At 34.5% G+C, this 14,191-nt stretch overlaps 1 long non-coding RNA gene across 1 annotated transcript in view; it reads right to left on the bottom strand.

Moving 5' to 3' along the window:
* Positions 1–239: 239 nt before the first annotated feature.
* Positions 240–14,191, bottom strand: part of LOC103103130 (uncharacterized) — a 121,438-nt gene continuing 107,486 nt past the window's right edge. Inside the window, exon 4 of the long non-coding RNA XR_457818.2 lies at positions 240–636. This is a non-coding gene — a long non-coding RNA (uncharacterized LOC103103130). The remainder of the gene's footprint in view (positions 637–14,191) is intronic.

Raw genomic sequence — 14,191 nt, 5'->3', positions numbered from 1 at the left:
GGGTTCAAAATTGGCCTTATACACCTCCTAGCTTTGTGAAGATAAATCACAATTCTTTATCTACCTCACTGTTCTCATCAATAATGCAATAACTACCTCCAACTATTATAAGGAAAAAATGAAATATTTGTAAAGCACATGCAGATTTTAAGATGCTATATAAATATTAGCTAATATTAATATTTGTAATATCTAAATGTATGTCTTCCATATATCATATGGACTATTTGAGCTTCTGTAGAAAATTTCCAAGATACTCATTCATAAGGGACTGTGACCTATATTGTTAGTGGAAGAACCATTAGTAAGATCATGGATATATTGAAAGCATCAAAGTTGAAATTCATCCCCTTACCTTTTTTGTTGATGCCAGTTATATAAATAGAACCGGATGATCTCTGGTTCTGCAATAAGTCTCTTATGTTGTCTGTTTAGCATCCCATTATTTATATACACCATTAGTTTTGAAACTCAGGGTTATCCTGTGTGACAGAAGCTGGCACTAAAGAAAAAGTGCTGGGCTGAAGAGTGTGTGAAACTGATCACTTCGACAGAGGAATGGGCCCCAGGAGATTGGAATCTTGAGGAGAAGACAACTCTGGCTGGTAGAGGAGTAGGTCTTTCAGTCTTGAGAAGCTGAAAAGAGAAGGTAGAAAAAGATTTTCTCCTGAGGGTTACCCACTTTTCCTGCTGGTGACTGGAAATTTTTCTCTCCCAACACTTCCCAATTGAAGGGACTTTCAGAAGAGAAACCTAAACAAACTTTACCTCAGCTCCTGTTGCCCAGGGGTGAGTCACCCTGACTTTCTCTCAGGGGGCTCAGACTGCCAAGGCCTGAGTTCCTCCCAAACTCTAAGGAGGGGGGAGAAGGGTTTAGATAAAGACAGGGACCCTCTTTTCCCACCTTCCTTTCTCATTCTTCCCTGCTAGTTATTCTTTGTAATTACCTGACTGAGTTGACGTTAAAATAGTTATTTTTTCCCCAAGGTGATCGTGAGTGAACAGATCAAGGGGAGACCCTTTGGTCTCAAGTAGTGGAGGGTGGACAAGAGTAAATTCGGGATAGCAGCTTTAGCTAAGGAGGGAAGGCAGAAAGGGGAAAATCTTCAAACCCCCTCTCCTCTCTCTGAGCCAACGCTAAACATCAGCTGTCTCCCCTGACCCCCACTTTTAAAATGGAGGTCCTCCTCTCTTTCCCCCTCTCAATACTGAAAGACTGAACTCCCCTTGGTTACAAATTAAGCTCCACTTATAAAAAACCTGGAAAATATACACCTCACACAATCACTCTCTCTTTCTTTCTCTCTTTCTCTCTCTCTCTCTCTCTCTCTCTCTCTCTCTCTCTCTCTCTCTCTCTCTCTCTCTCTCTCTCTCCATATATATATATATATATTTGCACATATTTATACATATATAATACACTACCAAGTAGGATGGCCCATCAGCCACTGAACAGTATGCATATAATGCGCTACACCAACATTTATATGACTCAAAAATTCCTGTTGTAGTATAGTAAAAGAGAAAGATAGCTAATTTCAGAGTCAGGAGAAAGAGGTTCAAATTCTGCTTCAATTTACTATCTTATTTGCATTTATTTTACATATACTTAATTATTTATGTATAGTCTATTCCATTAGAAGGCAAGACCCTTGAAGGGCCATATGGCCTTTATATATATATATATATCACTAATATTTGGCACAATACCTAGTAAGTAATAAGAATTTAATGAATACTTTTTAACAGCTACTTAATATGTGTGAAAATAAGCTAGTCACTTAAACTCTCTAGTCCTCAGTTTTACCATCTATGAAATAGAGACAATATTCACATCATTTACACCTCATTTGATGGTTGTGATGAATATGCTTTCTAAACTTTAAAATACTTTGTGAGCACCAGATTTTTTATTCAGAATTTTCTTCTTTAGAATAATTAATATTTAGGAAGTTCTCTGCCAATTTTATTATTCCTGATTCTGTGGTATGTATATATACATATATTTATATAAAATATTATATATTATCTTCCCATATCATTTTAAGATATCAAGATTCACTCTTCATTTAAAACATACACCCTCTTCCAAAATTCCCCAGGGTATCACCATTCTCCACTTAACTCAGGCTCTCAACTAAGTGTCATAATCATCTCTTTCTCTCTCTCTCTCTCTCTGTCTCTGTCTCTCTCTCTCTCTCTCTCTCACACACACACACACACACACATTTCTCTTCCCTTCTATATATACTTAAAAACAGACAAAAAATCATTTTTAAAAGTTTTACTGTCCTATATTCTATGTTCTAATTCTACCTAGGAAACAAGTAAAAATAACCTCAAATATCAGTTAAGAAAATGATTAGCCTTCTGAACATATTACTATATATTGGAACTCTGTTTTCTTTATTTGTTATCTCTGGGATATATGTCCAGTGTCCTTGGGGACACTCAAATAAAATGTATAGACAGTTTAGTGATTTTTCTTGAATAATTTCAAATTGATACACACATTTATCAATAATCTGTCAAAGCAACTATTTTCCCAAAGTCCTACCAACATTGACTTTTGTGATCTTTTTTTCCAAACTTTTGTCACCTTTATCAATTTGAGTGTGATGAGGGAAATCTCAAAGTTGATTTTATTTGCATTTCTCTCATTGTTACTTATTTGGAGTTCATTTTCATGTGATCATCTATATTTTGTAATCCTTTTTAAAATGGTTTATTCATATCCAGTGGCTATTTCTTAAATTATTCAGAATGATCTGAAATCTTAAGTGGGATATAAACTAAATAAAAATTAATAATGTGACTTCTCAATCAAAAATATTAAATTTTAGGTCATACTGAGGTATGGTGTCCAGAAAAAATGGAAATCATATTTCCATTATGTTCTTTAACAGTCAATTTAAAACTAGAATGTAGCTATTAATTATGACCACTGCAGTTTAATATGAAAATGACCAATTGCACAATGAAGGGTGATAAAGATGATCAGGGGACTGGAGAATATACTATATTAGGATTAGTTGAAGGAGCATAAGATTTTTGGTGGGTAGAGGCTAGAACTAGTTGATAATAGATTATTTGGGAGTCTGTCATACAGGAAAAACATTTTTTAAAGATCATAATTATTCCATTTGGCCTTGTAGGGAAGATATAAAAGTAGTCAGTTTAAGTTTCATAGATGTGATTCAAAGTAAGAAAAAGAAAATACTTCCTAAAATATTTAAAATCATTGAAAGTACGATAGTCTACCTTAGTAGGAAATGTATCCCTTCGCTATAAGTCTTCAAAGGAGGACCTGAGGCCTACTATATTCAGTGACAGTATAGAAGGCATGTATGGGATGAAATTGTGCATTATTCCCCAGAATACATTGATTAGTATTAGTAATCATAGATTGGCAACTTTCTATAGAATATTAGTGAAAGTTAAGTGCCCTTTACTAGGGAGATATCAATCTCTCCTTATGAAGACTAGAAATCCCTCTCCCCAAGTGGCTTCATATATGTTAATATAGGCCTTTAATATACTCTTTTCTAGTGTGGCTAAGAGATACCCAACCACCTTTCTCTTTTCCATGGGAAGAAGTTTGGGTGTCCTAATTCCTATAAGGAAAATCTCAAAACTTAACAAATCATAATCTTGACTACATGTCCTGAATCCCAAGAAATATTGTATTTTGAATGTTGTAACTTGAGAAATATTGCAGCCTGAAAAAAACTTTGCACAGGTCTAAAGTTTGACTCAATGGAGAAATTGCAAACTTAAGGAATGTTTCTATAAGCTTGGAAGCATTGGAAAAATTTAAGGAGGATAGGACAAGATAAAGAAATATAATATACAAATGTACTATGTAAGACTCAGATTATGGGAAAGAGGAGATAGCATTGTGTTGGATCCCTATAAATTCTGAGTAAATTTGAGCATTAAAGTCCACTGTTTCTAAGAGGTCTCTCAAGACAGTGCTCCTTCATTCTTTTCCCTCCACTCTTTTCCCTCCCTTGCCCCCCCCCCAACCCCAAATAAAGCCATATGAGCTCTGCCAGCATTTTATTAAGTCTTCTGTCTACTCATTAGAGTGATGTCTGGGGGTACAAACCTCCCCAGAATTCCACTCCACACAAGGTATCACTGGAGTTCTTTCCAATTCTTTGATACTTTACTATAGAAATTGTCTACTACAGAAGCTTTGCCATACCACAAATATGCCATGCTGATACTCATCTCTGTTTTTGTTTATATTGTATTTCCTGCCTGAGATAAGTTCCTCTCTCTTTCAATACCTTTCCTTTAAGTCTGAGCATGGCATATGCATAGTATGACAAAGTCTCCCCCCAAAACTCTCTCTCCTCTCCTCTCCTCTCTCTCTCTCTCTCTCTCTCTCTCTCTCTCTCTCTCTCTCTCTCTCTCTCTCTCTCTCTCTCTCTCTCTCTCTCTCTCTCCCTTCTTTTTCCCTTCCCTTCTCTTCTTTCTCTCTTCTTTCCTCTCTTTGTTTTCTTCTTTTCTTTCTCTTCCTTCTCTTTTCTCACCTCTTCTTTTCCTCCCCTGCATTCTTTCCTTTCTTCTCTTCTCTCTCCTCTTTCCTCTTCTTACTCCTCTTATCTTTCCTCTTTCTCTTTCAATATAGCACTTAAAATTCTATAAAGTATTTTATATATTATTTTATTTAATTCCCACAACAATCCTATGGAATCAGTACTATTACTTTGCAAATGAGGGAACTGAGAATGAGAAAATGAAATAATTTACTTAGAGTCATATAGCTAAGCAAATGTCTGACAAACTATCTTTGACTCCTAGCCTTAAGTTTTATGCATCAATCAGTCCTATTAAAAGGGAGAAGGGGAAAAATTATTCTCCTGGAAAAGAACAAGGGAAAAAGAAAACATTAATCTTAGCAAAACCAAATCTATCCTTTAGAAATTGAACCCAGGTATAAAAGTCCACCATAACTATTACCCCTCTTATTAGTTGTTGTTTTTTTTAAATCCCATTATTACTTTTCTTTCAACAAATAAAAGTCAACCAGATTGCTGGACTGAGCCACTCATCCTTCTCTGTATACCAATCATGAAAGGCCCATGTCCAACTGCCCTTCTGATGCTTCTTTCTCTGTGCACATGAAAGAAAAGCTTGAAATAAAATTTACTCTTTGCTCTCAGCAAGAACTAATACTTATCAAATGCCCTGGTCAAACACAATAAAATCATACTGTGTAAGGAAATTGCTTTTGTAATTGATTTACTAGTTTTCATAGAGGAAAGGCATTTCAGTAGCATTTTCATTAAATTGCTTGTCTACAACAACCAAAAAAAATCAAGTTTTTGGTTTTTAAAGACCTGGTATTTCCATTCTTTGCAAAAGAATAATGGAATGGAGGGGAAAGTACTATATTTGTTGTTGAATTATGTTGTAAATGAAATATCTATTTGTGGGTTTGTGAGTATTTTTTGAGGAGGGGGGATATATAAAGATAGATATAATTTAGGAGAATGCATTGCTCTTATTTTAATTGACTGAGAAAGATGCAGATGTTCCCTTTGCCTAAACAAAGATACTCTGCACTGAGGAACTTCAAACTTCATAGTGATATTTAGCAGAGAAAAACAGGGAAAAAAAGAATTTTAAGGACTTTCTATTCCTTATCTTGACCACCTACATAAGCCCATAATTTCAGTTCTATTCCAGTGTGACTGCTGACGTAAGTTTTATATTACATAAAGCTCTCTTCCCTTCTTCTTTCCTCAGGAAAAGGGGAGAGATGTCAGAAAAATTAAATGTCTAGGTTTTCTGGAATCAGTTATTTTTCCAGATAAACAATGTTTGCTTTCAGTCTAGGTTTAGTACAACCCTCTTCTCACTTATAGTTTTTTTTTTTGTTGGAAACAGGCTTTCTGAAATGTTAAAACTATACTTTTATTGTGCTGTGTCGCATGAAACAATTTTTCCTCAGCTACTTCTTTAACTCAGACATGGTCAGTGGATTTGATGCTCACTGAATTTATATAAGATATACCCTTTTCTCAGGTAAGCCATGGAGATTCTTTTTCATCAAAACAGAAGGTAGATTTTGCAACATAGATGAATCAATGATTGTTTCTAAGCCCAGCATTTCCTCATTACTTCAGAATTCCATGAAATGAGCCAAATAAAGTTCAAGAACAACAAAAATAAAAACAGGAGGAGAAAGTATTATAAGGAAATCCTCACCAGGAACGGGAAGAATAAAACTGGAGATGGAGAAGCAAATAAGGAAGTCTGAAGAAAAGAATAAATAACAACAAAGGTTCCTAATACAATAAAGAATCATTGTGGAAATTTCCTTTGTGAGGGAATTTATTGTGTCAAAGAATGTAAGGGGCAATCTCCAGAAAAAGAAGCCTTCATTTGTAACTACAACTCCAGAAAAGAAAATAAAAAGGAACAATTATAAGAAATCCCAGAAAGAGTAAAAAGTATAAAAAAAATGAAGGGATATATATATATATATAATTTTTAAATCAAACCTTCAATTTTGTCAATGTAGAGTTCTCCCAATGAAAATAACTCATTTAAAAATGTAGATTAGTACTCCTCTTATAATTTAGTCTTGGAGTTGAGGTTAAGTGACTTGTCCAGAATTTCTAATACTGTATAGATTAGAAGTTGTAAGTCTCCTGTGAGTCTCACTCTGTCTTCTATGCAGATTGTATTTTAGTGGTCCAAAATTAGAGTTTCTAGTGAGAAACTTGAGATGACAGGTTAATGTTTTAGAAGAGAAGTTGGTAAAATTCAATAAAATATGACATATATATATATATATATATGTATATATATATATACAGTCATCCCTCACTATATCATGGTTCACTTAGTATATTTTCCCTGTATCATGGGTTTAAAAAAATATCTAATTATTTATCACAGAATTTTTGCCATATTGTAGGATTTTGTGGATGAATATCGTACTATATGCAATGGAAATGCAGTACACCACTACTACTTGCACAAAGGCGACCAACCAACAGCGCTGGGTTCTGTATCCTGGGCACTTATTGGTGCAGTGACTGTAGCACCTGTAGCATCTGTCTGCTTGCTTTCCTGCTATTATCTCAGGGGTACCTGGAATGTTACTTCCATGATGATAGGTGAGGGATCACTGTATACACACACACGCGCACACACACACACATACACACACATATACATGCACAAACAAAATGGAAGAGAAAAATCTTTAATAATGCAAAATGGCATAACAAAGAAAAATAAAGCTGCCACATTTGAAGAACACATGAGGCCTCTATAAGTGGAGACAATTGACCTCAAAAACATATATTGTAATAATTAATGACTTACCATAAAAAGCAACAATAACAAAAAGCGTAACAAAAAATCAAGTGTCAGGAAAATAAAATAAAGTTGCCTGGAAGCACTGAAATCATAGGGCAAAGTTGACTGGTTGGTTGTTGTCTTTTGTTCTTGAAGAGAACCAAAATATAATCACTGGGCAATATCTTTTAACTCCACATAAATTGGATTTAAGTTGAGTAGAGTTGCAAAGCCTTAAGCCTTGCTCTCTCTTCCAGAATCCTTGTAGTCCAGTGGCAAGATAAAAGTGACAATGACTGGTGATGGCTAAGAACACAGTAGATGACTTTGGTTTTTTTGATGTCTTACAAAGTTGTCAGTGCTCCACAATATGTGTTTCAGCAGCTTTCATGGCCATTTAAATAGATTGTTTTCATCTGCCCATTCCACTTGGGGAAGTCTTCACATGCCTGGTGTAGTCATTCCTTTAACTCACCTATGGATTGATGGCCCATCAATTACCCTCAACCAGATTTAGCCCATCTGCTGATCTGGTTTACTAGAATGTGACTGTTACATAAGCTATAGCTTCTTAGAACTGCAGGTGAGAATTTAGTGTAAGATGGACACCAAAGGGGAATGAGCATTCCTGTAATACACATTCTCTCTCTCTCTCTCTCTCTCTCTCTCTCTCTCTCTCTCTCTCTCTCTCTCTCTCTCTCTCTCTCTCTCTCTCTCTCTCTTTCTCTCTCTCTCTCTCTGTCTGTCTCTCCCACACACAGAACTGAAAGATGACTGAAAAATAGAAGACACATTAAAGCAGTCACAGAGACTATGTATGATATCACACAAAGATAGACAAATAGCATGCAGAGGCAAAGACCTAAAGGTCAGCAGCCATACTGCTTCTATTTAGAATGTTAAAACTTTAAACTGAAGAATGAATGTTATTATGGAGTTAGACAAACAAATGTTATTATGGAGTTAGACAAACAAATCTATACATCATTTTGGAAAAACAACAATCACAAAATTGTAAACCTTTCGTACGTGTTAACATAGCTTAAGAGCAGTGTACATGACATCTGAAAAAGTATACCCCCCATGATGTTGTAGGTGAAAGTTAAATATATAGTGAGTTTTCAGACTGACATCAAAAGGCCAGAATTCCGAAATTCTGAGAGTACAGCTGTTGTTGGGGAGAGACAGTTAAGCCTAAGGACTATGACTTTTTCCCTCTGGGTGGACCTGAAGAGAATTAGTCGTTCCCTGTGGATTCGACTGCTTGTTCATCACATCTTATTGCTGCTTGGAGTATACTGTACCTGTTGGCCTTTTGACACCTACTGAGTTCCTATAATGTGACAACTAACAGCTGATCATGAGGCCATCACTGGGCCCTGTCAGACTTGCCCTCAGAACTTTTACGTTTAGATTATGCAAGGGGAGGTTAGCATTAGCTTAGATAAGTTTAGTAATTTGGGGGTATGTAGAGAGTATAGGGAATAGAGTAGGGAACCACTCAGAAGCAATCTCTCTGTGGGAGATTTGTAGATCTGGGGAGGTATAGATATTTATAATAGAGTAAGGTATAACCAAATCCTTTCCAACCTATCCTTATTAAAACACCTGTAATTTATAACCTCTGTGTGTGTGTGTTTGTGATCTCAGGGTCTGGCTCTGCCTGCTCTGAGCTCGAATAGCCTTCTCAAACTAGGTTACTGGCCTAAATTACCATCCAAACCCATTCTCTGAAACCCGACAGTTATATCAATGAGAATACACAATAATCTCGCATATCACTATATATCCTGTTGGTAAATAATAAAGAATTTATTTGAATTGAATTTGGCTTAAATTCAAGGCAGGATTTCAGTTAGACTTTGTTTAAAGGAGGTTGAACAAAATTAATACACCTAGGATAAGAAGAGAAACAAAAACAACCACCAAAAAAAAATCGGGCAAAAATTTTATAGCAAGTGTATCTGATGAGGGCCTCATATCTCAAATATATAGAGAATATATGAGTTATATAAAATACAAGTCATCTCTTAGTTGATAAATTGTCAAATGATATGAATAGGCATTTGTCAGATGAAGATGAAGCAATTAAAACTGGGTTGTCTTATGAAAAAATGTTCTAAATCACTATTAATTAAATAAATTCAAATTAAAACAACTCTGAGATACCACATAACACCTATCAGACTGGCTAATATGAGAAAAAAAAGGAAAATGTGGGAGAAGATGTAGGAAAATTGGGACATTGTGTTGATGGAGCTGTGAACTGATAAAACTATTCTGGAGAGTAATTTGGAACTATGCCCAAAGAGTCATAAATCTACATATATCCTTTGATCAAGCAATACCACTACTAGGTCTATATTTTCAAAAGGCGAGACCCTCTTGAACAAAAATATATATATATAGCAGCTCTTTTGGTGGTGGCAAAGAACTGGAAACTGAGGGAATACCCATTAACTGGTTAATGGATGAAGTTGTGGCATATGGTTTTAATGGAATATTATTGTGCCATAAGAATTTACAAATGAACAGTCACAAAAAAAGAAATATTTATATGAAGAGGTGCATAGTAATGTGAGCAGAACCAGAACACTGCACAGTAACTAAAAGAATGTATGATGTACCTTTTATCAGCAGTGCCAGGATCTAAGACAATACCAAGGGATTCAATGAAAAAGACTATCTACCACCATAGAAAGAACTGATAGAGTCTGAATGCAGCAGATTGAAGCAAACTATTTTTTTGCTTTACTTCCTTAATGAGTGGTTTTTTTTTTGGTCATATAAGTGATATGTGTCTTCTTCCGCACTATGACAAACATGGAAATATGTGTTGCATGATAGCACATGCATAACCCATATCATACTACCTGCTGATTCAAGGAGTAGGAAGAAGAGGGAAAGAATATGGATTACAAAATAATCAGAAAATCATTATTAAAATTGTATTTATTTGTTTCTGGGAAAAATACACTATAAAAATGAAAAAATAAAGAAGATTGTATACTGCCTTCCTTAAGATTTTTAAGAATTTGATTGCTAGATCCCCTCTGCTTGTTTGGCTACAATCCTTGCAGAAATTAAATGTAAGGAATAGCTTAATTTTTTTTCCCCTAATCTATCAAATTTTGTGAAATTAGTTGATAAAAATAATAAACTTCCTAATTAAAATTTTTTTCAACCTGTCTCTCACCCAGGTACAGTGGTTCTTACTTTAAAATGTTATAACTTCAAAATGATTTTCCATTTTTAATATATAGATAAATTGGATGGGATAAAATAATCAGAATCTTCATTAAAATCAGGTCTGTTGTACAGTCCCACATAGAAAAGAGAATACTAGTTTGACATTTAAAACACTTGCTTGCACAAAAGACACTTCTTATTACCAAAAAAAAAATTAATTATCCTGATCTCACTAGCTTTTATGTATTATAATTCACGGATTACTGAAATTCATAATTGAATAATATGTAGATGTCACCTAGAGGTACTAAACCAATTCTCCCACTTGGAATTGCTTGACTAAATAAGAATGACACTAACTTTAGCATTTTCTCTCTGATTAGAGCCACTATAGATTTGCAGTCGCCTTCATGTAATATAAATCAATAAAGAATAATTTTCCAGGCAGTAAATCAATTGTCAGTTCACAGACCCTAATACCCCTGTGCAGGATTTATTGAAAAAATGAATGGCAGTCTTGTTAGTAGATGTACAGCATGCTTTATAGGGACATAATGGTATAAAACCCAGACTATTACATTCACTGCAGTGAGGCACCATACTTGGTTAACCCTTTCCTTACCAACCATTGCTTTCTCAATTGGACACACTCGGGTTTTTCTGAACAAGAAAACTAGAAAACTAATTATGAAGGAGTTCAAAGAGGAAAAATAAGATTCTTAAAAGAGATACCTAAAACTGCTTCCTCTGAATGACTTTTTGTGCCCTAAGGGTGGTATTACAAAGGAAGTGATAACCTGAGGTAATAATTAAAGTCCAGTGGTATGTTTAAGAAAAGTAGCTTCATAGAACAGGGATAGGCTTCTCAATTATGATCTTTGCAAGAATGGCATATCTTCTCTCACTGAGTCAATTATCAAACTTTTTTCAACTTGTCAGGATTTGCCAGAACTTATATTCCACAAACATAGCCTTTGAAAACCCAGAATCACATCTACATGTATATGAAGAAGAAGAGTAGCTGGTCACAAGAGTTTAAAACTCAAATCTAGGAGGTGATGGATTCATTTTACAAAATAATTCCACCTAGAGAGCCCTTTTTTGTTCATTTAAAACATAATTCAATGTTGAAATTTAGATTTATGTACTTTCTAAAGAAAAGTCTTTTGTCTAAAGCCAGAAATATCTGGGGAAAGTAAAGTATAATTAATACATAAAGAATTTTTTAAATAGGATAAAGTCAAGATAGTTTAATCAGAGACAGAGTCAGACAGAAACATATAAATAAAATATAGAAAGAGACAGACAGACAGACACAAAGTTACAGACAGATGACATGGTGGGGGGGGGGGAGGAGAACAGATACAGGTATGACTTAGGATGAAGTAAAAAACCAGGAGATCCATTCTGTAGTTCTAGTCCTGGTTCTGCCTGAGTCAGTCATGTGGCTTCAGACAGGTTATTCCTCCTCTTTGGGTTTCAGTTTCCTCTGAAACTGAAATATGCTACAGTTCCATCAAGCTCTGCCATTCTATAAGTCTATAATTGTGTTATGATAAAAGAAGGTGAGACAACTTTCCCCCAAACTTAAGCAAAATCTTTAGATGAGTTTTTTAATCAAAGTTAAAAAAAGCTTCATTAGTCTCATAGTAATTAATTTGGTTAATAGAAAGAAAGGCAGGTAAAATCATCAAGGTGTCGTACTGATTACATAAAGGAGTTCAAAGGAAAGGTCCTATACCTTCAAAGAAATTTGGACTAAAGACACTAAAATCAAGCATCTTTGATGGTTCTTTCATCTTGCTCTATCATCCTGAAGTGTAGTTGAAATTCTCTAATGCACAGTTCTTCTTTAAGAAATTGTCATCTCAGAAACAAAGGAAAAGTAATTCAAATTCATATAGTAGATTCATGCACATTTTATGCAGAGGAGGTAAAAATTACACTTTGCTCTATTATGGGGGGAAAGGCTTGTCATAAATCCAGATGAGGTTCATTTCCTTACAAATAATAAAAGCTGCACACAGGTTTCAGCAAAAGAAAATAGGTAGAAAGTGCATCAATTTGAACATCTATCCTTCTCAGTACCTTAAGAGTGGTAGAAAAAAATGCATGCTTAATTACCTTGCCAAACTGTCACCTATTGCATGATATTAGAGACAACTTATGAAAATGTATTCTAAGGAAAGCACTAAAATCTAACATTTTATTAAATATATTTTCATTTCCATTATAAATTTTAATTCCTATGCTCCAGACGACTAGGTCTCTATACATTAAGATAATGTGAACTGTGCTGAAGATGGTTATAATGTCAATATTCAATCTTTTGTTAAATTTTATTTTTATCTTCATAATATTTTTCATATGCATCCTTTTCTCTCCACTGTAGAAGTAACTTTCTAACTAATGTCATTGCCTCAAAATTCTCACTCAAATCCATTCTGATTCAGCTGCCAAAGTGATTTCCTTAAATTAGAGGTCCACCATGTCACCTCCATTACTCAATGAACTTTAGTAGCTCCCTATTACTTCCAGGATCAAATACAAAATGCTGTTTGGTATGTAAAACCCTTCAGATCTTCAAACTTCCCTGAGCCAGCAGCAAGATTCAAGGCAAAATTCTAGAATTGTCTTCTATTTCTGTCTATATTAAGTAACAGAGTGCTAATCTCAATAATCTCTCTATTTAACCTCCTATATACACTGGAAGTTGTGCCAGAAAGAAATCAGTTTTGAATGAGTAAAATTTTATCCCTATTAAATGAACAGAATGTCCATTCCTTCTTTAGGAACCACATTTATGGATCAAGAAGGTTCTGTCTTATCATTCCAAGTATTTTCATTGCCACAAAAACTCCAAATGGTGTAACCAAAAACCAAACCTTACTGAAATGCCTGAACAACATTAATGGCCATTCTATTGTCTCTGATAGATATTTAAGTGACTTTGGACAAGTCATGTAACCTCCCTAGGCCTCTGTTCTTTGCCTGTCAAATGAAGGGCTCAGATCACATGGCCTTTGAGATTCCTTTTCGATATACATCTATGATCCTATAGATTCTCTTGTACATACTCAATATCCCAGTGATTCCCATTAGTTAAATACTTTTTTACTCAAGAACAAAATTGCATGATTTGGCTTTTCAGGTGAACTAAGATCAACAGCTGGTAGAAATTGCAGAAGCTTCACCATTTCCCTATTCCCAGTAGTTCTGTTAAGATATAGTAGTATATGGCAAGATTGTCTTAAAATATAAGGCAATTTACCAAATCTTACATGGAATAATTTTAGGAATTTGTGAGATACATCACTTTATACAATAGGGAAATTAAATAAAGGAAAAGCTAATTTAAAGAAAACTTGGTGAAAAACCAAAGTAATGTCTAAGGGTTGTTGTGGATGATATTGAAAGAAATAATACAGATGAAAAGTGGGAAGAATTATATTATTATAAAACAATATAATAATATACACCATATGATAAAATAATGATAATAATAATAAATATTTTAATAATAAACTTATTTTATCATGAAGAGGAGTGAAACTGACAAAGGAAAAAGAAATAACCCTGAACACAAATGGGAAAAATAGTTACATCAGAACATTTATAGAAGAGGTCCTAATTGGAGACAATAAAATCTGAAGCACATCAAGACCCCAATTCTCTTGCTCTC

This window comes from Monodelphis domestica, chromosome 1 (assembly GCF_027887165.1).
Source record: "Monodelphis domestica isolate mMonDom1 chromosome 1, mMonDom1.pri, whole genome shotgun sequence".
Taxonomy (NCBI): domain Eukaryota; kingdom Metazoa; phylum Chordata; class Mammalia; order Didelphimorphia; family Didelphidae; genus Monodelphis; species Monodelphis domestica.
The sequence above is the reverse complement of the archived record's forward strand: the minus strand, read 5'-3'. Positions and strand labels throughout refer to the sequence as shown.